The sequence below is a fragment of the Coregonus lavaretus genome, assembly GCF_964263955.1.
Source record: "Coregonus lavaretus genome assembly, chromosome: 16".
NCBI classification, from domain to species: Eukaryota; Metazoa; Chordata; class Actinopteri; order Salmoniformes; family Salmonidae; genus Coregonus; species Coregonus lavaretus.
The window spans coordinates 44,393,054-44,415,202 of record NC_140003.1 but is presented as its reverse complement, the minus strand read 5'-3'; the positions used below and the strand labels follow the sequence as shown (position 1 = coordinate 44,415,202).

At 44.1% G+C, this 22,149-nt stretch overlaps 1 pseudogene across 1 annotated transcript; it reads left to right on the top strand.

Moving 5' to 3' along the window:
- The first annotated feature begins 1,367 nt into the window (after positions 1 to 1,367).
- On the top strand, positions 1,368 to 10,474 carry LOC311144063 (interferon alpha/beta receptor 1a-like; annotated as a pseudogene). Its single transcript has 7 exons — positions 1,368 to 1,490; positions 4,163 to 4,289; positions 4,788 to 4,969; positions 7,957 to 8,186; positions 9,440 to 9,593; positions 9,777 to 9,934; positions 10,101 to 10,474. The product of its transcript is annotated as an interferon alpha/beta receptor 1a-like (transcript).
- The last annotated feature ends 11,675 nt before the right edge of the window (positions 10,475 to 22,149 follow it).

Here is a 22,149-nt window from a genome sequence, read left to right as displayed (position 1 = left end):
TCAACCTACAAGGACATGGGGTGTCTCATCCTGCGAAAGGGATTTTACAGGCATGCTGGGAACATGAGCGAAGACCGAACATGAGCTTTGGGTGGGTGGGTAATACCCAGGCGAAGGAGAAGGGACTGTATGGAAGGGAGTTTAGTCCAACGGTAGCTATTCCTGTAAATCCACCATGGCTACTCCCGCCTCCAGTAGTTGATCTAGAAGTGTTGGAGAGACTACAGAAAGATAGGGAGGGTGTTGATCCAGCTGATTTCTTTAAGAGACGTCTGGAAACTGTATATCAGGATTTTGTGGCTATTTACACAGATGGTTCAAAAGATCCAAGGACAGGACGTACTGGGTCAGCATTTGTAGTGCAGGAATGTGGGGTGGAAGTCAGGAAACGTATTACAGATCATCTGGCTGTATATACGGCGGAGCTAATGGCCATACTGTTGGCCTTGCAGTGGGTGGAGGAAGTCAAGGCAGACAGAATAGTTATTTACTCGGACCCATGTGCAGTGTTGATGACTGCATTCCTTTAGCTCACGTAGCAGACAAGACCAGCTTTATGAGGTACTACAAACCCATGGCAGGGTTAGACAGATAGGTATTCAGATAAGATTTACTTGGGTCCCAGCCCATGTGGGGGTGGAGGGGAACGAGGCAGTAGATGAACAGGCTAAACAAGCACTTAGTAGTGGGGATGTTGATGTTGTAGTTTCAATGAGCAAGGCAGAGGCAAAAAGACTGATATATACAGTGATGGTGCAGAGATGGCAGGAGCAGTGGAATAGAGATAATAAGGGAAGGCATTTATTTCAAGTACAGAGGAATGTCGGGGAGGGGAGGACGGCAGGAAGGGACAGAAGAGAGGAGGCTATTTTTACAAGATGAAGGGTGGGACACGGCCAGTTAAAGAAGACATTAAACGTGACAGGAAAGCATCCATCAGGAAAGTGTGATTATTGCCAGGAAATAGAGACTGTGGAACATGTATTGCTACAGTGTGGGCAGTATCAGAGGGAAAGAGAGAGGATGAGATGTAGTATGAGGGAGAAGGGGATACAGGAAATTAGTTTAAAGAGTATATTGAGTAGAGCGTCATTAGATATAATCTCAAATATTTTGTTATCTTTTTTAAGAGAAACGGGGTTGGCAGGTGGGATTTAGTTTCTCCCTGTCTCCAGTACGGTAGGTGGCGGTAATGCACCATAATGTTGGATGCCAACCGCCGATAAACCCCACTGAAGAAGAAGAAAAAGAATAATGAAAAGGAGGAGGAGGAGGTGGCGGGAATGCAACGTTTATTGGATGCCAACCGCCGTTAAATCTCATCGAAGAAGAAGAAGAAGATAAAAAGGCGATGTCCGTGGAACCTGGACCACAGCAACTAAAGTTGGGAGTGGGAAGGTGAAAACGTACCGTTGGATTCCTTGTAAAATAATCATTATTCATCATGAACTTTGCACTCGTTCTCCTCTGGTCTCTCTCAATAACCAATGGTAAGTACAGTAACTAGCTAGCTTAGCTGTAGTTAGATCCCTGTAAGGGATGGCTACCTTAGGACGGAGTTGGGATGATATAAGGATACAATTGTTATGTCTTTGCATCCTCTGGGTGTGTTCGTAAATTCACTCTGGAGTGCTGGCAGAGCTGTTTAGGCTGTTTTCATGTTATCTAGAGCGTTGGTGACTGTGCTGCTGGCAACAATTTAATAACGTTTTTTTGCAGACGTTTACGGACACCGGTCATATTCAACGGGTGTTGCGCGTTGGTAAATTCATCAGTTAATGTGAACTCTGGCACACTCAGACGAGAGCGCTCTGAAATTGGAATAGACAGCCAGAGTGAATTTACTTACACACAGATAGGTAGCTGTTGACTCTCCTTTCCGTTACATTACACACAAGTCATTGGACGAGGTAGTCTTCTGTAGGGGAACATTTTGTTAACCGCGACGCTCGGTCTGAACGTTATATATACACGCATCGCGTGGGGTACGGTTTTGCAGGCATAAGGACCTTATATTTCATATCGGCTAGAAATAACTAAAACCAAACTAAATGTTAAATTGATACTCTCCTTTATATGGTTAAAGTTCCCACACGGCTATATTTCCACGTTACAGCGCTACCTGTGCTAATTAGTTAGCTGTCTGCGTCTCGGAACACCTGTGTGGAAACAGACACGTTGCAAATGTGTATTCACTGAAAAATACTGTCGGCTGCAACTGTGTACCTTTAAAACAGTGTATATTTTGCGTTTGTGAAATTAATTTGATGTGATATGAAAGTAAAGGGAATTGTTTCTAGAACCGTACTGCAATTGTGAATCGATTCACGTTTAGATGGAGTATTTGGCTGTTTTGTTTTCGAGCAAATTTGCGCTTTAAACATTTTACATTTACATTTTAGTCATTTAGCAGACGCTCTTATCCAGAGCGACTTACAGTTAGTGAATACATATTTTTTTTTATACTGGCCCCCCGTGGGTATCGAACCCGCAACCCTGCTCTATCAACTGATCTACATCCCTGCCGGCCATTCCCTCCCCTACCCTGGACGACGCTGGGCCAATTGTGCGCCGCCCATGAGTCTCCCGGTCGCTGCCGGCTGCGACAGAGCCTGGATTCGAACCAGGATCGTTTCCAATGGGAGTAAATTAGTCTGAGTTGGCAGAGCCAAGCACACGCGAGTTAGATCCTATTGGCACGTTCTAGCATGTATTTGCAAACTGGGTTTGGCGGATGCCAGGAGAACGCTCCCTGCCCGAATGCATAGTGCCAACTGTAAAGTTTGGTGGAGGAGGAATAATGAGCTGGGGCTGTTTTTCATGGTTTGGGCTTGGCCCCTTAGTTCCAGTGAAGGGAAATGTTAATGATACAACAAACAATGATATTCTAGATTATTCTGTGTGTCCAACTTTGTGGCAACAGTTTGGGGAAGGCCCATTCCTGTTTCAGTATGATAATGCCCCCATGCACAAATCGAGTTCCATAAAGAAATGGTTTGTCGAGGTCGGTGTGGAAGAACTTGACTGGCCTGCACAGAGCCCTGACCTCAACCCCATCTAACACCTTTGGGATGAATTGGAACGCCGACTGTGAGCCAGGCCTAATCACCCAACATCAGTGCCCGACCTCCCTAATGCTCTTCTGGCTGAATGGAAGCAAGTCCCTGCAGCAATGTTCCAACATCTAGTGGAAAGCCTTCCCAGAAGAGTGGAGGCTGTTATAGCAGCAAAGAGGGGACCAACGCCATATTAATGCCCATGATTTTGGAATGAGATGTTCGACGAGCATGTAGTGTATCTTCTAATTGTTCTCTTTCATGAGGGAGGGTAATGAAAGTTCACAGAAGTAACAAGTGTTTTTAATGATAACAATTTCGTTTATGAATTATTAAGTGATTTAAAACTCATAATTCCATTACCAAATTGTTAATGGAATTTCTGAAAAAATTGGTAAGGGAATTTCTGATATTGAATTGGCTACAATGGGAAATCATAGTTGGGTTCACAAGTTTAGACAACGCATTAAAGTGGAGTACAGCACAAGAAAGAGAAAAGTAGAGTATAGTTCAGTACTTTGATGACCCAAATTGAACCAGGTTGTCTCTGCCGCGACCCAATATTCGCATTGCGAAAAATAATCGGCAAAATAAAATCTGGGAAACTATTTTTAATGCTATATTGATAGTAAATGTAGCAATTTATATGACAAGGGAACAACATTCCCACCTCTTTCATTGTCAATAATACACTTTTACCCTTATTCTTGATGATGAATGTTAATAAACTCACTGATAATAGTGCCGCTAATAGCTCTATATTGAAAAAAACATGATTGAAGAAAAATTCTTCAGAGATTAAATGATTTCCAAATGTAAATTCATTATCATTTCTACACACGTTCTACCTGGTTTAAGTCGTTTATGTTCAGACTGGAGTATTTATTCACTATTATTTTTACTCGGACACATTGAAAACCTCGACCCACCAGTTGAGAATCGCTGGCCTAAAGTATGCCAATGGTTAGGCTGTTTTAACTTCAAAGTTACTGCCGAATCAGTTGATTATATCCAACTCCCATCATATAACGTGTAATCAATACGCCACCAAACAGTGAATAACTCTTTAATGACCCCGTCTGCCTGTCTTACTCGCTGTGTTTCAGTGGTTGCAGAGCTGTCTCTACCTCAGAACCTGACTCTGCTCACCCTGAACACACAGTACATACTGGCATGGGACTGGGACCAGACGACCACAGGCAACGCTGTTACCTTCACTGCAGAGTACATAGCGTAAGTCACCAGATGCACTCACAAAACCCCCTCCACCTCTCCTACATGTCACATACTATACCGTATTTCACCCCCCCCCCCCCCACCCTCCACCCCTCCTACATGTCACATACTATACCGTATTTCACCCCCACCCTCCACCTCTCCTACATGTCACATACTATACCGGATTTCACCCCACCCTCCACCCCTCCTACATATCACATACTATACCGGATTTCACCCCTCCTACATATCACATACTATACCGTATTTCACCCCTCCTACATATCACATACTATACCGGATTTCACCCCCCCTCCACCCCCCCCCCCACCCTCCACCCCTCCTACATATCACATACTATACTGGATTTCACCCCACCCTCCACCCCTCCTACATATCACATACTATACCGGATTTCACCCCCCCCACCCTCCACCCCTCCTTCATGTCACATACTATACCGTATTTGAAGACTGCCTCTCATCACTGACCCGCTCACTCTCTCCCCAACAGGGTTTTCGAGATGAAGATGAAGAAGGACTGGAGCCGTGCGTGTGACGGGACCACACACACCCGCTGTGACCTCACAGGTTCTGATCTGCTTTATCTGGGCAGGTACATGCTCAGAGTCCGAGCCAGCGCAGGCGGTCTCCACTCACACTGGGTCTACAAAGACTTCTGCCCTCATATAGACGGTGAGAGAGGAATGGGAGAAGGCAGACAGACTTGGGCACAGATGAAAAATAAACTAAATGAGAGAAGATATCAGGAAAATAGACACAGTTTCAAACAGTCACATATTTAGACACCAACCCACACACAGCCAGACACCAACCCACACACAGCCAGACACCAACCCACACACAGCCAGACACCAACCCACACACAGCCAGACACCAACCCACACACAGCCAGACACCAACCCACACACAGCCAGACACCAACCCACACACAGCCAGACACCAACCCACACACAGCCAGACACCAACCCACACACAGCCAGACACCAACCCACACACAGCCAGACACCAACCCACACACAGCCAGACACCAACCCACACACAGCCAGACACCAACCCACACACACACACCCAGCCAGACACCAACCCACACACAGCCAGCCAGACACCAACCCACACACACCCAGCCAGACACCAACGTGTGTTGATTGAGCTTTCAGAAGTTGTGAAGGCACTCAAATCTATTGAAATTAAGAAAGCGTCTGGCCCGGATGAATTGAACCCTTATTTTCTAAAAATTGGTGCAGAGATCATTGCTGCCCCTCTCACTCATATATTAAATCTTTAATTGGTGAGTAATACCATCCCAAAAGTCTGGAAAGCAGCCTACGTCACGCCTTTACATAAGAGTGGAGATCCGTCCCAGTTGGATAATTATCGTCCATATCTAAACTGTCTGCACTGGCAAAAGTTTTGGAAAACCTGGTAAACTCACAGTTGAAAGACTTTATAATAACTCAGTTGTATCTCAATTCCAGTCAGGTTTTAGAACCAATCATAGTACAATTACTGCAGTAAGGTTGTAGGTGATATTCTAGATGCTCAGGACAAGACAAATCACTGTTTCACTTTCTATTGCCTTCGACACTGTTGACCATGCCCTGCTGTTGTATAGTCTAAAAAACCTTGGTTTAAGTGTTGATGCATTGGATTGGTTCCAAAACTACTGTTCTGACAGAACAGTGTGTAGCACAGGAGGGTATGAAATCTGAGTTTCGAAGTCTTACCAAAGGAGTTCCCCAGGGCTCAATTTTAGGTCTGATCCTTTTTACACTGTATATAAATGATATAGGGAAGACGGTTGACTCTGCAAATCTCCATCTGTATTCGGATGACACAATTATTCAGAGGCAGCTTTTTCGAATTGAAACTTGTGCTTAATGCAAGGAAAACAAAATGTATGGTTTTCTCTTCTCTGAAAGTAACCAGATGGAGTCACTTGCAGATTTGAACTATAAAAGACCAGCAAGTCGACAGGGTCAGGCTCACCTCCTATAAGCATTTGGGGATTTGGTTAGATTCAAAGATTTAAACAGCACATTTGAAAACCTGACCAAGAAACTGAAGTTGAAATGTGGTTTATATTTTAGGAACAAATCTTGCTTTTCAATGTCAGTCAGAAAGGATCTTGTTCAAAGCACTTTGGTATTGGTGCTGGGTTATGGTTATATTGTCTATATGCAGGCCTCAGCAAGTACCTTAACTCTGGACACGGTGTATCATGGGGCTTTAAGGTTTATTACAAATGCTACATCACTTGCTATGGTGCAATGGACCAGGAGGCTAAAGCACTGGGACACTTTTGTGTACAAAGCATTGATATGACAACCAGTGGTGTAAAAATACTTAAGTACTACTTAGGTAGTATTTTTTGGTATCTGTACTTTACTATTTATATTTTTGCCTACTTTAACGTCATTCCTAATGAAAATAATGTTATTTTTACTCCAGAAAGTACTTGTTACATTTACTCCAGAAAGTACTTGTTACATTTTGACAGGAAAATGGTCCAATTCACACACTTATCAAGAGAACATCCCTGGTCATCTCTACTGCCTCTGATCTGGCGGACTCACTAAACATAAAGGCTTGGTTTGTAAATTATGCCTGAGTGTTGGAGTGTGCCCCAGGCTATCCGTCAATAAAAATACAATTGTGCCGTCTGGTTTGCTTAATATAAGGAATTTGAAATGGTTTATACTTTTGATACTTAAGTACATTTGAGCAATTCCACTTACTTTTGATACTTAAGTATATTTGAAACCAAATACTTTTACTCAAGTAGTATTTTACTGGCTGACTTTTACTTTAGTCGTTTTCTATTAAGGTATCTTTTACTTTTACTCAAGTATGACAATTGGGTACTTTTTCCACCACTGAGGACAACTCTCTTTGTATCTCTGTTCCTTATTGACCAGATCAGTCACTCAATACAGTCTTTGTTCACAGTCGCTGCTGTCCTTGTCTGTTCCTAAGGTTAGAACTGAGATGGGGAAACAGTATTTTTCCCATAATGCCCTTTCATCCTGGAATATGCTTCAAAAGATATTAAAGTTAGGGGAGTTGCCTGTATTTAAGACTCTGAGCGACGACACTGTTTGTGACAGCTGCAGTTGTTTCTAATCTTCAAATGTATCTGGAACTTGTGACACTTTTGTCTTTTGTGTGTATTTAGTATTTTTCTGTAATATTTTATGTACACCCTGCTATTTCCCTGTTTTGCCTTCTTGCCAGGTCGCCCTCGCAAAATAGGTTTTTAACCTCAATGGGTCGTACCTGGTTAAATAAAGGTTAAATAAAATAAAAAACCAACACACACACACACACACACACACACACACACACACACACACACAACCAGCACAGATAGACAAACAGTTAATCTGTCCTTCACCAAGAATCATTCCCTGTACTCCTGAGTTGGCTGTATTGCAACTGCTCGTCCATATATTTATATATTCTTAATTCTATTCCTTTACTTAGATTTGGGTATATGTTGTGAAATTGTTAGATATTACTGCACTGTCGGAGCTAGAAACACAAGCATTTCGCTACACCCGCAATAACATCTGCTAAATACGTGTATGTGACCAAAAACATTTGATTTGAACTATTGATGATTAGTAAGTTTATTTTGGTCTTATCTGTTCTTCCCCGTCTAGCTTCGTTGGGCCCACCATCCAGGGTGGAGCTGGCTCCTGTGGGGAACCAGCTGGAAGTGAACATCTGTGGCCCCCTGACCAGCACCCAGGGCTCCATGAAGGCTCCTGTGGGGAACCAGCTGGACGTGAACATCTCTGACCCCCTGACCAGCACCCGGTGCTCCATGAAGGATCATATCCCCTCCCTGTATTACCACATCCTGTACTGGAGCCGCTCTGATGACCCTCAGGTACTGGCTCAGCCTTCTGCCTTTTTCTATGGCCCCTAAAGACACCTGGGCCTCCCCTCAGTAACCCTGTGACTGCTATAACCTGGGCCTCCCCTCAGTAACCCTGTGACTGCTATAACCTGGGCCTCCCCTCAGTAACCCTGTGACTGCTATAACCTGGGCCTCCCCTCAGTAACCCTGTGACTGCTATAACTAAAGACACCAAGACCTCCCCTCAGTAACCCTGTGACTGCTATAACCTGGGCCTCCCCTCAGTAACCCTGTGACTGCTATAACCTGGGCCTCCCCTCAGCAACCCTGTGACTGCTATAACCTGGGCCTCCCCTCAGTAACCCTGTGACTGCTATAACCTGGGCCTCCCCTCAGTAACCCTGTGACTGCTATAACCTGGGCCTCCCCTCAGTAACCCTGTGACTGCTATAACCTGGGCCTCCCCTCAGTAACCCTGTGACTGCTATAACCTGGGCCTCCCCTCAGTAACCCTGTGACTGCTATAACCTGGGCCTCCCCTCAGTAACCATGTGACTGCTGTAACCTGGGCCTCCCCTCAGTAACCCTGTGACTGCTATAACCTGGGCCTCCCCTCAGTAACCCTGTGACTGCTATAACCTGGGCCTCCCCTCAGTAACCCTGTGACTGCTATAACCTGGGCCTCCCCTCAGTAACCCTGTGACTGCTATAACCTGGGCCTCCCCTCAGTAACCCTGTGACTGCTATAACCTGGGCCTCCCCTCAGTAACCCTGTGACTGCTATAACCTGGGCCTCCCCTCAGTAACCCAGAAGCTACAACAACATGGTGTAACACTCTAAACCACCAACTTAAAGATAGAACACACCTGTGTTCCTAATGTGGTTTTCTATGCAGGAAACTGGTTGGTGGGTTGTATTCTGAAAGGTTTTAAAGTGTTCCAAATCAGGCCAGGGCATTCAGATGGAATGCAAATGTTCTCTGGAACTTCTCCAGGTGAAACAATCTCAATAGCCATGCTGCTGTGTCCCTGTGTTACACCAGACCAGATAGATATGATTTCTCTGTAATCCACAGGTATCCCCAACCGTTCCACTTTTGTGACGTATTCAGTACTACCACAGATGATTCAACTTATAAAGGGCTTGATGATTAGTTCACCAATGGAATCCGATGTGCTAGTACTGGAATAGGTGAAATGAGTGGAACGGCAGGGGGTAGTCCAAGACAGGGCAGTGTATCCCAAACCGCTCTGATTATAACATGTTGTTATTGTATGATCAGGGTCTGAATCCTAAAGTGGAGGTCTCTAGCGAAAACCTGGTGACTCTGCCTGAGCTGGAGGCCTGGACGTGGTACTGTGTCATGGTCCAGTCTCGCTATGACTACTACAACAAGACTAGTGGCTACACGGCACCACAGTGCATGCAGACGGAGGGTAGGAATGAACACTTCACACTAAACACTTGGAGATGTGCTTGATGTGTGTGTAACCTACCTGTATCAGTGTGAGTAAGTATAATGTGTGTGTAGAGATGCCAGAGAGAGAATGTTTGTGTTTTACAGGAGTATTTACACAATAAGGACACTGTAAAGTGTGACTGTGTGTCCTCGTCCTCAGGTGACACCCCGTACTGGCAGATCTTCCTGTACTTCCTGGTCTCCATGGTGGTGTGTTTCCTGTTCGTGTTGCTTCCCTCCTACGCTGCCTTCAGGTTCTACAGAGTCCTCAAATACGCCTTCTACCCCTCCATCCAGCTGCCTGCACACATCCAGGAGGTAGGCTTCATAGCCGCTTGCACAACAGTAATATCCGGTGTACCATCCATCCTCTCTGTTGGTGGGTGTGTGTCCTAAGGGTGGTTGGGATTAAGCAATAGACAATTAAGTTACCTTCTTTCTCTCTCACCACCTCTCCCTCCCACCTTCTCTTCCCCTCCCCCAGTACCTCTGTGACTCCTCTCCCGGCTCCGACATGCCCCGCCTCCTCACTGCTAAGGCAGAGCTGTGCTGTGATAAGCTGACCATCTGTCCTGAGGTGGTGCAGCTGTAGATACACGTCCCTCCTCCCCTAACAGCGCCCCCCTCAGAGCTGGAGCAGGACAGCGGCAGGCACAGCCGCCAGGGCAGCGGAGACTCTGGGGTCTACTCCACAGAGGGAGGTTCCGCCCAGCAGGGTCGTAGTGGTGGGGAGTCAATCAGAGAGACCAGGAAGTGGACTCCTGGCAGACACTGGAGCAGGTCAAGATGGAGGAGATTGGGAGAGAGTCGACTGACGAAAGAGTTCTGGACGAGGGGGTTGTGGATGTGGGCGTCTGAGGAGAAATGGAGAGAGACCAGATCTGGGTGGATAGACTGTCAATGACGGTTGGAGATTTGTAATGGGGAAAGGAGAAGGGTCTCACAGAATGTTCTCTCAAGTCTCCCAGTCTTGCTGCCTCTCCTCAAAGAACACTGTGAAGATGAAGTCTCTCAGAGCCAAAGACACATCGTCACCTGTCCAACCTACCTTAAAGGAAAAATCCACTAAAGTCCCAACATGTTTTCCATGTCAAGTTTTCAAGATATTGGACTTTCAAGAAGCAAAGTGTAACTTGCCACATGATGATGATGAATCATATGATGCAAAACGCATCATCATCATCAGCCTTGTAGTTGCCGTTCCAAGCGGTGATGCAGCCAGTCAAGAGGCTCTCAATGGTGCAGCTGTAGAACAGCCTCCTGAGGGGTCGAGGCTCTGTCATGCCCTCTTCACAACTGTGTGGGTGTGTATGGACCATGTTAATTCCTTAGTGATTTGGACACCGAGGAACTTGAAGCTCTCGACCTGCTTCGCTACCGCCCCATTGATGTGGATGGGGGCGTGTTTGCCCCTCCGTTTCCTCTAGTCTGCGATCAGCTCCTGTGTCTTGCTGACGTTGAGGGAGAGGTTGTTGTCCTGGCAACACACTGCCAGGTCTCTGACCTCCACCCTATAGGCTGCCGGATCGTCGTCGGTGATAAGTCCTACCACCGTCGTGTCGTCAGCAAACTTGATGATGGTGTTGGAGTCGTGCTCGGCCACGCAGTCATGGGTGAACAGGGAGTACAGGAGGGGACTATGGACCCCCCTGAGGGGCCCCCGTGTTGCTGGTCAGCGTGGTGGATATGTTGTTGCCTACCCTTACTGCCTGGGGGTGGCCCGTCAGAAAGTTCCGGATCCAGTCGCAAAGGGAGGTGTTCAGTCCCAGGGTCCTGAGCTTGGTGATGAGCTTCGAGGGGACTATGGTGTTGAACGCTGAGCTGTAGTCAATGAACAGCATTCTAACATACAGTTGAAGTCGGAAGTTTACATACACTTCGGTTGGAGTCATTAAAACTAGTTTTTCAACCACTCCACAAATGTCTTGTTAACAAACTATAGTTTTGGCAAGTCGGTTAGGACATCTACTTTGTGCATGACACAAGTAATTTTTCCAACAATTGTTTACAGACAGATTATTTAACTTATAATTCACTGTATCACAATTCCAGTGGGTCAGAAGTTTACATACACTAAGTTGACTGTGCCTTTAAACAGCTTGGAAAATTCCAGAAAATGATGTCATGGCTTTAGAAGCTTCTGATGGGCTAATTGACATAATTTGAGTCAATTGGAGGTGTACCTGTGGATGTATTTCAAGGCCTACCTTCAAACTCCGTGCCTCTTTGCTTGACATCATGGGAAAATCAAAAGAAATCAGCCAAGACCTCAGAAAACAAATTGTAGACCTCCACAAGTTTGCTTCATCCTTGGGATCAATCTGTACAAACAATAGTACGTCAGTATAAACACCAATGGACCACTCGGCAATCATACCGCTCAGGAAGGAGACGCGTTCTGTCTCCTAGAGATTAATGTACTTTTGTGCGAAAAGTGCAAATCAATCCCAGAACAACAGCAAAGGACCTTGTGAAGATGCTGGAGGAAACAGGTACAAAGGTATCTATATCCACAGTAAAACAAGTCCTATATTGACATAACCTGAAAGGCCGCTCAGCAAGGAAGAAGCAACTGCTCCAAAACCGCCATAAAAAAGCCAGACTACGGTTTGCAACTGCACATGTGGACAAAGATCATACTTTTTGGAGAAATGTCCCCTGGTCTGATGAAACAAAAATAGAACTGTTTGGCCATAATGACCATCGTTATGTTTGGAGGAAAAAGGGGGTAGCTTGCAAGCCAAAGAACACCATCCCAACCGTGAAGCACGGGGGTGGCAGCATCATGCTGTGGGGGTGCTTTGCTGCAGGAGGGACTGGTGCACTTCACAAAATAGATGGCATCATGAGGAAGGAAAATGATGTGGATATATTGAAGCAACATCTCTAGACATCAGTCAGGAAGTTAAAGCTTGGGTCTTCCAAATGGACAATGACCCCAAGCATACTTCCAAAGTTGTGGCAAAATGGCTTAAGGACAACAAACTCAAGGTATTGGAGTGGCCATCACAAATTCCTGACCTCAATCCTATAGAAAATGTGTGGGCAGAACTGAAAAAGCGTGTGCGAGCAAGGAGGCCTACAAACCTGACTCAGTTACACCAGCTCTGTCAGGAGGAATGGGCCAAAATTCACCCAACTTATTGTGGGAAGCTTGTGGAAGGCTACCTGAAATGTTTGACCCAAGTTAAACAATTTAAAGGCAATGCTACCAAATACAAATTGAGAGTATGTAAACTTCTGACCCACTGGGAATGTGATTGAAAGAAATAAAAGCTGAAATAAATCATTCTCTCTACAATTATTCTGACATTTCACATTCTTAAAATAAAGTCGTGATCCTAACTGACCTAAGACAGGGATTTTTTTACTAGGATTAAATGTCAGGAATTGTGGAAAACTGAGTTTAAATGTATTTGGCTAAGGTGTATGTAAACTTCCGACTTCAACTGTAGGTATTCCTTTTGTCCAGGTGGGTGAGGGCAGTATGGAGTGCAAAAGAGATTGCATGAGCTGTTGGGGCGGTATGCGAATTGGAGTGGGTCCAGGGTGTCTGGGATGATGGTGTTGATGTGAGCCATGACCAACCTTTCAAAGCATTTCATGGCTATAGATGTGAGTGCTATGGGGCGATTTGCCTGCTGGTCAGCGCATACTCCGAGTACGCGGCCTGGTATTCCATCTGGCCCACCGGCCTTGCGAATGTTAACCTGTTTGAAGGTCTTACTCACATCAGCTACGGAGAGCGAGATCGTACAGTCATCCGGAACAGCTGGGGCTCTCATGCATGGTTCAATGTTGCTTTCCTCGAAGTGAGCATAAATGGCATTTAGCTTATTTAGTAGGCTCACGTCGCTGGGCAGGTCGCGGCTGGATTTCCCTTTGTAATCCGTGGTGGTTTGCGAAACCTACCACATCTAACGAGTGTGCCTGTTGTTTTTTTATGTTACTTTTAAAAACATTAATTAGTTTGTCCTCGTATGATTCTTATAGAATCTGAAATCAAGAATTTGACCTCCTCTTTGTTTTGAAAGGTGCTTTGGTCCAACTGTTACTGGTTGGACCCCTGAGTCTTAAACAAGAACTGAATCCCTGAAGGTCTACGTTTATTGATGTCGCTCTTCCTCTTTCTGATGGTTTGTTCTGAGGTGAAACTCCCCTGCGGAACAATTTCCTCCTAGAGGTTTTTCACTATAAATACAACATCATTTTGTCCAAGTTAAACAAGAGGAAATGATCAGCATCATTTGGATAAAAGTTACATAAAATGCATCCAACAAAACCATACCTTGCATCTGTCAACGCCTCAGAACCACAGCCAATGCAAATGTTTATTGCCTATGCCTCATCATACCTAGCTGAAGTCTGACGCAGCATTATAGTTACCTACTGTAAGTTAAAGTTGTCCTGGTGAATAGTGTGAAGAGAAAAAAAGTGCCATTTATATCGTTGGGCATACTGTACAATACTGAACATGCTGTAAACTATTGCTTCCAAATGGAGTTGTATTCATATTAAAGAAATGATCTCTCATCTCATACCCCTTGCCTAGGTGTTTTATTGCATACTGATACTTCTATTTCACGGTTCCATGCTGAGCTTGACCTCTGTTTACATTTGTGAAGGAAACTTATTATTTATCAGTGAGTAACAACCACATGTAGCTGTGCGTATGTGCTGCTAGATGCACACAGTCACCAACTTTTGGCACTGTACTGATTTCCTGTGTAGTCTGGTTTCTTTATTAATCACACTGGTGCGGGAAGATTCGATCGTGAACACGCTGCTGCACGTAAGGTATGATGAGAATTAGAAAACAACACAACGCCGCAGATTCTTGAGCGCTTCTTGTCAACGTGACAGAAAGACAAAGACTAGACATAACAGAGTAAGCTTGAATCTGTGACACTCAAATGAGTATGATATGTTACGTTTGGTATGGTTACTTAAGCCAAAAACTAAAGGAGAGTGGTTGGTTGGGCATATAATGCGAACGTCTAGCAATCCAAAGGTTGCATGTTTTATTTTTTTTTATTTTTTTGTGGGGGGTAGATCAGCTTAATATTGCAGATAGATTGTAACTTCCATCAATGTAATTGTCTGCATCACTTCCAATCCCCCATGTTTTATATATATACAGTGGGGGGAAAAAGTATTTAGTCAGCCACCAATTGTGCAAGTTCTCCCACTTAAAAAGATGAGAGAGGCCTGTAATTTTCATCATAGGTACATGTCAACTATGACAGACAAATTGAGAAAATAAAATCCAGAAAATCACATTGTAGGATTTTTAATGACTTTATTTGCAAATTATGGTGGAAAATAAGTATTTGGTCACCTACAAACAAGCAAGATTTCTGGCTCTCACAGACCTGTAACTTCTTCTTTAAGAGGCTCCTCTGTCCTCCACTCGTTACCTGTATTAATGGCACCTGTTTGAACTTGTTATCAGTATAAAATACACCTGTCCACAACCTCAAACAGTCACACTCCAAACTCCACTATGGCCAAGACCAAAGAGCTGTCAAAGGACACCAGAAACAAAATTGTAGACCTGCACCAGGCTGGGAAGACTGCATCTGCAATAGGTAAGCAGCTTGGTTTGAAGAAATCAACTGTGGGAGCAATTATTAGGAAATGGAAGACATACAAGACCACTGATAATCTCCCTCGATCTGGGGCTCCACGCAAGGTCTCACCCCGTGGGGTCAAAATGATCACAAGAACAGTGAGCAAAAATCCCAGAACCACACAGGGGGACCTAGTGAATGACCTGCAGAGAGCTGGGACCAAAGTAACAAAGCCTACCATCAGTAACACACTACGCCACCAGGGACTCAAATCCTGCAGTGCCAGACGTGTCCCCCTGCTTAAGCCAGTACATGTCCAGGCCCGTCTGAAGTTTGCTAGAGTGCATTTGGATGATCCAGAAGAGGATTGGGAGAATGTCATATGGTCAGATGAAACCAAAATAGAACTTTTTGGTAAAAACTCAACTCGTCGTGTTTGGAGGACAAAGAATGCTGAGTTGCATCCAAAGAACACCATACCTACTGTGAAGCATAGGGGTGGAAACATCATGCTTTGGGGCTGTTTTTCTGCAAAGGGACCAGGACGACTGATCTGTGTAAAGGAAAGAATGAATGGGGCCATATATCGTGAGATTTTGAGTGAAAACCTCCTTCCATCAGCAAGGGCATTGAAGATGAAACGTGGCTGGGTCTTTCAGCATGACAATGATCCCAAACACACCGCCCGGGCAACGAAGGAGTGGCTTCGTAAGAAGCATTTCAAGGTCCTGGAGTGGCCTAGCCAGTCTCCATATCTCAACCCCATAGAAAATCTTTGGAGGGAGTTGAAAGTCCGTGTTGCCCAGCGACAGCCCCAAAACATCACTGCTCTAGAGGAGATCTGCATGGAGGAATGGGCCAAAATACCAGCAACAGTGTGTGAAAAACTTGTGAAGACTTACAGAAAACGTTTGACCTGTGTCATTGCCAACAAAGGGTATATAACAAAGTATTGAGAAACTTTTGTTATTGACCAAATACTTATTTTCCACCATAATTTGCAAATAAATTCATAAAAAATCCTACAATGTGATTTTCTGGATTTTTTTTCCTCATTTTGTCTGTCATAGTTGACGTGTACCTATGATGAAAATTACAGGCCTCTCTCATCTTTTTAAGTGGGAGAACTTGCACAATTGGTGGCTGACTAAATACTTATTTTCCCCACTGTGTGTATATATATATATATATTCCCCTTTATTACTTTCCAACCCCGCCACCCTTTCCCTATTTGGAGTAAACTAGTGAACAACAATGCTTAGGCCTCTACTTCCAGCTTATACCTACTATCTACATTTTATGGACACAGTCAATTTTACAATAATTACATTTTGTTTGTTCTTTCTCCTGAACTTCTTCTACTCTCAACCTCTCCGATCATTTTCATGATGTCCATCCGGTTTGCTTCTATATGCCATATCTTTCTAACTGTGCTCCTTCACAAAAGCTCCCAACCTACAACCTATACACTTATTATGGACACAGCGTGCCTACATTATTAGTTATCTTGTTATTGCTTGTTGTTAGTTGTTATTAGTCCCATCCTTCAATTCCATTCAACACCTCCCATCTATCTTTTAACACCATCCATATAGGATTTCTATTTGCCATATATTTTTCAACTGTACTGTGATGTTTCACAAAAGTTCTGAACCTTTCTATTCTCATTGTTTCTACAGATTGTAAATTGAAAATAAAAATTTTTGCTAATAGTATTATGTTATTGATCGATTGACTATGACTTTTCAGATTACCCAGTAGTGCTATCTGCAGGGTTAGCTCCAGGTAAATATTGCAATCCTTCAGCCATTCCTGGACCTGTGTCCAAAAACAAGCTACAAATGGACAGTACCAAAACAAATGATCTAATGATTCTGTCTCTTCGCAGCCAAATCTGCAGAGCTGGGAAGATTGTATCCCCCATATAAATAACATTCTATTGGTAGCAAGAATTGTATATAATAATTTAAATGGAAAGATTCTAAGTTTTGAATCCGGTGTCGTTCAGTTCATAAACACTATGCCATGGGATCAGTACGTCAGAAATCTCTTCCCAACTATTTTGCAATCTATATGGGATGGCTGTCAATCCTTTGGTCCTTAAATGAAACTGGTATACTTTGTTATTTATCACAGTTTTCCTTAACCAATTATGTTCTTTAATGCACGGCCGACAGACAAGTTCCTTACTTTCTCCCCCTTCCACTTTCCTCTTCCATTTTTGTGGTAAGGCTGCAATTATTTGGTTGTAATTTTGGGTAGAGCAGACATTTCCATATGTTTTTGTTAGCTGCAAAGGTTGCATTATTGAAACACATCATGGATAACTTTAACATTTTAGCTAATGAGCAACTTTGCAACTACTTAGCATGTTAGCTAACCTTAACCATAACCTTATCCCCTAACCCCTAGCCTTGCTAACGTTAGCCAAATAAATTGCAATTCGTATCATATGAAATGGACATCCACAAATTATTACATACCATACCAAATGTAACATATCATACTCATTTGATTGTTACAGATTTACGTTTACCAGGTTGGAAATGGAGGGGAGAGGCGCTGTCAAGATATGCTATTACACGTATTTGCAAGGCCAGGTAAATTTTCTAACTCAAAATGAAAGTGAAATGATAGATTGCGCCACTTGTACTTAAGCAATACTTGAGCAGTGACTAGACATTTGTTTAAAATAAATCCCAACTAAACAAGCGTTACAGGTTAAACTAAAAGCATGCTATATTGATTGTGTATACAGTGCATTCGGAAAGTAATCCGACCCCTTGACTTTTTCCTCATTTAGTTACGTTACAGCCTTATTCTAAAATTGATTAAATTGTTTTTTCCCCTCATCAATCTACACAATACCCCATAATGACAAAGGAAAAACAGGTTTGCATAATTATTTACAAATGTATTTATTTTAAAAACAGCCTTGAGTCTTTTTGCGTATGACGCTACAAGCTTGGCACATCTGTATTTGGAGAGTTTCTCCCATTCTTCACTCCAGATCCTCTCAAGCTCTGTCAGGTTGGATGGAGAGCATCGCTGCCCAGCTATTTTCAAGTCTCCAGAGATGTTTGATCGGGTTCAAGTCTGCGGTCTGGCTGGACCACTCAAGGACATTGAGACTTGTCCCGGAACCACTCCTGCTTTGTCTTGGCTGTGTGCTTAGGGTTGTTGTCCTGTTGGAAGGTGAACCTTCGCCCCATTCTGAGGTACTGAGCACTCTGGAGCAGGTTTTCACCAAGGATCACTCTGTACTTTTCTCCGTTCATCTTTCCCTCGATCCTGACTAGTCTCCCAGTCCCTGCCGCTGAAAAACATCCCCACAGCATGATGCTGCCACCACCATTCTTCACCGTAGAGATGGTGCCAGGTTTCCTCCAGACGTGACTTTTGGCATTCAGGCAAAGAGTTCAATCTTGGTTTCATCAGACCATATAATCTTGTTTCTCATGGTCTGTCCTTTAGGTGCCTTTTGGCAAACTCCAAGCGGGCTGTCATGTGCCTTTTACTGAGGAGTAGCTTCCGTCTGGCCACCCTACCATAAAGGCCTGATTGGTGGAGTGCTGCAGAGATGGTTGTCCTTGTGGAAGGTTCTCCCATCTCCACAGAGGAACTCTGGAGCTCTGTCAGAGTGACGATCGGGTTCTTGGTCACCTCCCTGACCAAGGCCCTTCTCCCCCGATTGCTCAGTTTGGCCGGACGGCCAGCTCTAGGAAGAGTCTTGGTGGTTCAAAACGTATTCCATTTAAGAATGATGGAGGCCACTGTGTTCTTGGGGACCTTCAATGCTGCATATATATTTTGGTACCCTTCCCCAGATCTGTGCCTCGACACAATCCTGTCTCTGAGCTCTACGGACAATTCCTTCGACCTCATGGCTTGGTTTTTGCTCTGACATGCAATGGGACCTTAACATAGACAGGTGTGTGCCTTTCCAAATCATGTCCGATCAATAGAATTTACCACAGGTGGAATCCAATCAAGTTGTAGAAACATCTCAAGGATGATCAATGGAAATAGGATGCACCTGAGCTCAATTTCGAGTCTCATAGCAAAGGGTCTGAATACTTATGTAAATAAGGTATTTCTGTTTTTGTTTTTTTATACATTTGCAACATTTTCTAAAAAACATTTTTTTGCTTTGTCATTATGGGGTATTGTGTGTGTGTGTGTGTGTGTGTGTGTGTGTGTGTGTGTGTATTGAATAGGGGGAAAAAAACAATTTAATCAATTTTAGAATAAGGCTGTAACGTAACAAAATGTGGAAAAAGTCAAGGGGTCTGAGTACTGTGCTGATGTCTTTAGATTTAGGAGGAGTAGATGCATTGCCTTTTTTAATTTAATAAACTATTGTTTGCAGTTCATTGAAAGTCTGCTTTCTATGTAGAAAGCTATCAGCCACAACGTGTTAAAACAATGATGTCTTGTTTCTCTCATATCCTGCTCTACACGTCGGTACCTGTCTGGTTTCGGCAAGAGCGCTGAAAGTGATTTAATATGTCCTGTTTTGAGTATAAATCAACCACAGGAATTTTAATGCTATTCATTTCACACACCTTCCACAACAGCTTTCTCGTGTTTTTGACTACAGCTCCGGCAGACTAAAAAGTCTCAGTTCTGATGTTGCTGTAAAGTGTTAGTTGTCCTCCACCGCTGCTGTAACTACACTATAGCGTCCAACATTGCTGTGATACTAAAAGTACAACGTGAATTGTGACATGATTTCTGGTCTGGTGTTTCTCCAGTGTCTGCTTTGCTGCCCAGAACTCACAACGTGACCATGCAGAGTCACTCACCACCTTCCGGAGACATTTGAAACCCCACCTCTTTAAGGAATACCTGGGATTGGATAAAGTAATCCTTCTACCCCCCCCCTTTACTCCAACCCCCCCCCCAAAAAAAAAAATATACATTGGTTATCCCACTGGCTATAAGGTGAATGCACCTATTTGTAAGTCGCTCTGGATAAGAGCGTCTGCTAAATGACGTAAATGTAAATGTAAAATGCAGTGAACACTCCATACATCCTGAGATTGGACCGCGCGCTCCCTGCCATCCAGGACCTCTATACCAGGCGGTGTTAGAGGAAGGCCTTAAACAAGCGTTACCGGAGCGCCAAGTCTGGGACCAAAAGGCTCCTGAAAAGCTTTTACCCCAAAGTCATAAGACTGCTGAGCAGTTGGTCAGATGTCTACCCGGACTATTTACATTGACCCTCTTTTATTATATTTCTTTGTACTGGCTCTATTCACACTCCCTGGACTTCACTCACACATACTATACTGATACAGAAAACACGCACACACATGCATATTGACACCACACACTCACACACTTTCACACTCTTCACATACGCTGCTGCTATTCTCTTTGTTATCTATCCTGACTGCCTAGTCACTTTTAGCCCTGCCTACATGTACATATTACCTTAACTACCTGGTACCCCTGCACATTGACTCGGTGCTGGTACTCCTTGTATATAGCCTCGTTATTTTATTGTGTTACTATTTCCTTATTTATTTTTTCTTACTTTTTAACTCTATTGGGAAAGGGCTCGTAAGTAAGCATTCCACTCTTCTGGGAAGGCTTTCCACTAGATGTTGGAACATTGCTGCGGGGACTTGCTTCCATTCAGCCACAAAATCATTAGTGAGGTCAGGCACTAATGTTGGGAGATTAGGCCTGGCTCGCAGTCGGCGTTCCAATTCATCCCAAAGTTGTTCGATGGGGTTGAGATCAGGGCTCTGTGCAGGCTGTTCTGTATGGACCTCGCTTGGTGCTCGGGAGCATTGTCATGTTGATACAGGAAAGGGCCTTCCCCAAAGTTGGAAGCACAGAATTGTCTAGAATGTCATTGTATGCTTTAGTGTTAAGATTTCCCTTCACTGGAACTAAGGGGTCTAGCCCGATCCATGATAAAAACATCCCCAGACCATTATTCCTTCTCCACCAAACTTTACAGTTTGCACTATGCATTGGGGCAGGTAGCGTTCTCCCGGCATCCACCAAACCCAGATTAGTCCGTCGGACTGCCAGATGCTGAAGCGTGATTCATCACTCCAGAGAATGTGTTTCTTCTGCTCCAGAGTCCAATGGCGGCGAGCTTTACACCACTCCAGCCGACGCTTGGCATTACACATGGTGATCTTAGGTTTGTGTGTGGCTGCTCGGCCATGGAAACTCCCGACGAACAGTTCTATTGCTGACGTTGCTTCTAGAGGCAGTTTGGAACTCGGTAGTGAGTGTTGCAGCACTCGGTGGTCCTGTTCTGTGAGCTTCTGTGGCCTACCATTTCGCGGCTGAGCCGTTATTGCTCCTAGATGTTTAGTTTCCACTTCAATAATAACAGCACTTACAGTTGACCGGGGCAGCTCTAGCAGGGCAAAATAATTTCACAAACTGACTTGTTGGAAAGGTGGCATCCTATGACGGTGCCACGTTGAAAGTCACTGAGCTCTTCAGTTAGGCCATTCTACTGCCAATGTTTGTCTAAGGAGATTGCATGGCTGTGTGCTCGATTTTATACACCTGTCAGCAACGGGTGTGGCTGAAATAGCCAAATCCACTAACTTGAAGGGGTGTCCACATACTTTTGTATATATAGATACATTCTATTATAGTTGTCATGGTAGCCTATTGGTTTTCATTACTGTAAATTGAACTGTACGTATTGGAAACGTGTTTATGGTAGGCTGGCATTGCTTAATTGATTACGTGGGTCGAATTTGATCCACGGAAGTGTATTGTGCCATATCACAACGTGTTGCTGTACTCATGAGCGGCCTGATTTTCTATGTTTGCAGCAGGCCAATAGGCCTATTTGACAGCTGTGCATGGCTGCATCTCGCTGTAGTAGTCTGCAGGCTGTTGTGGTTATCTGGATCTCCATTCACCTTTTGTTTACTGCGTTTGTTTACTGCTAATGTAACCAGCCTAAATATAGATAGTCATGGC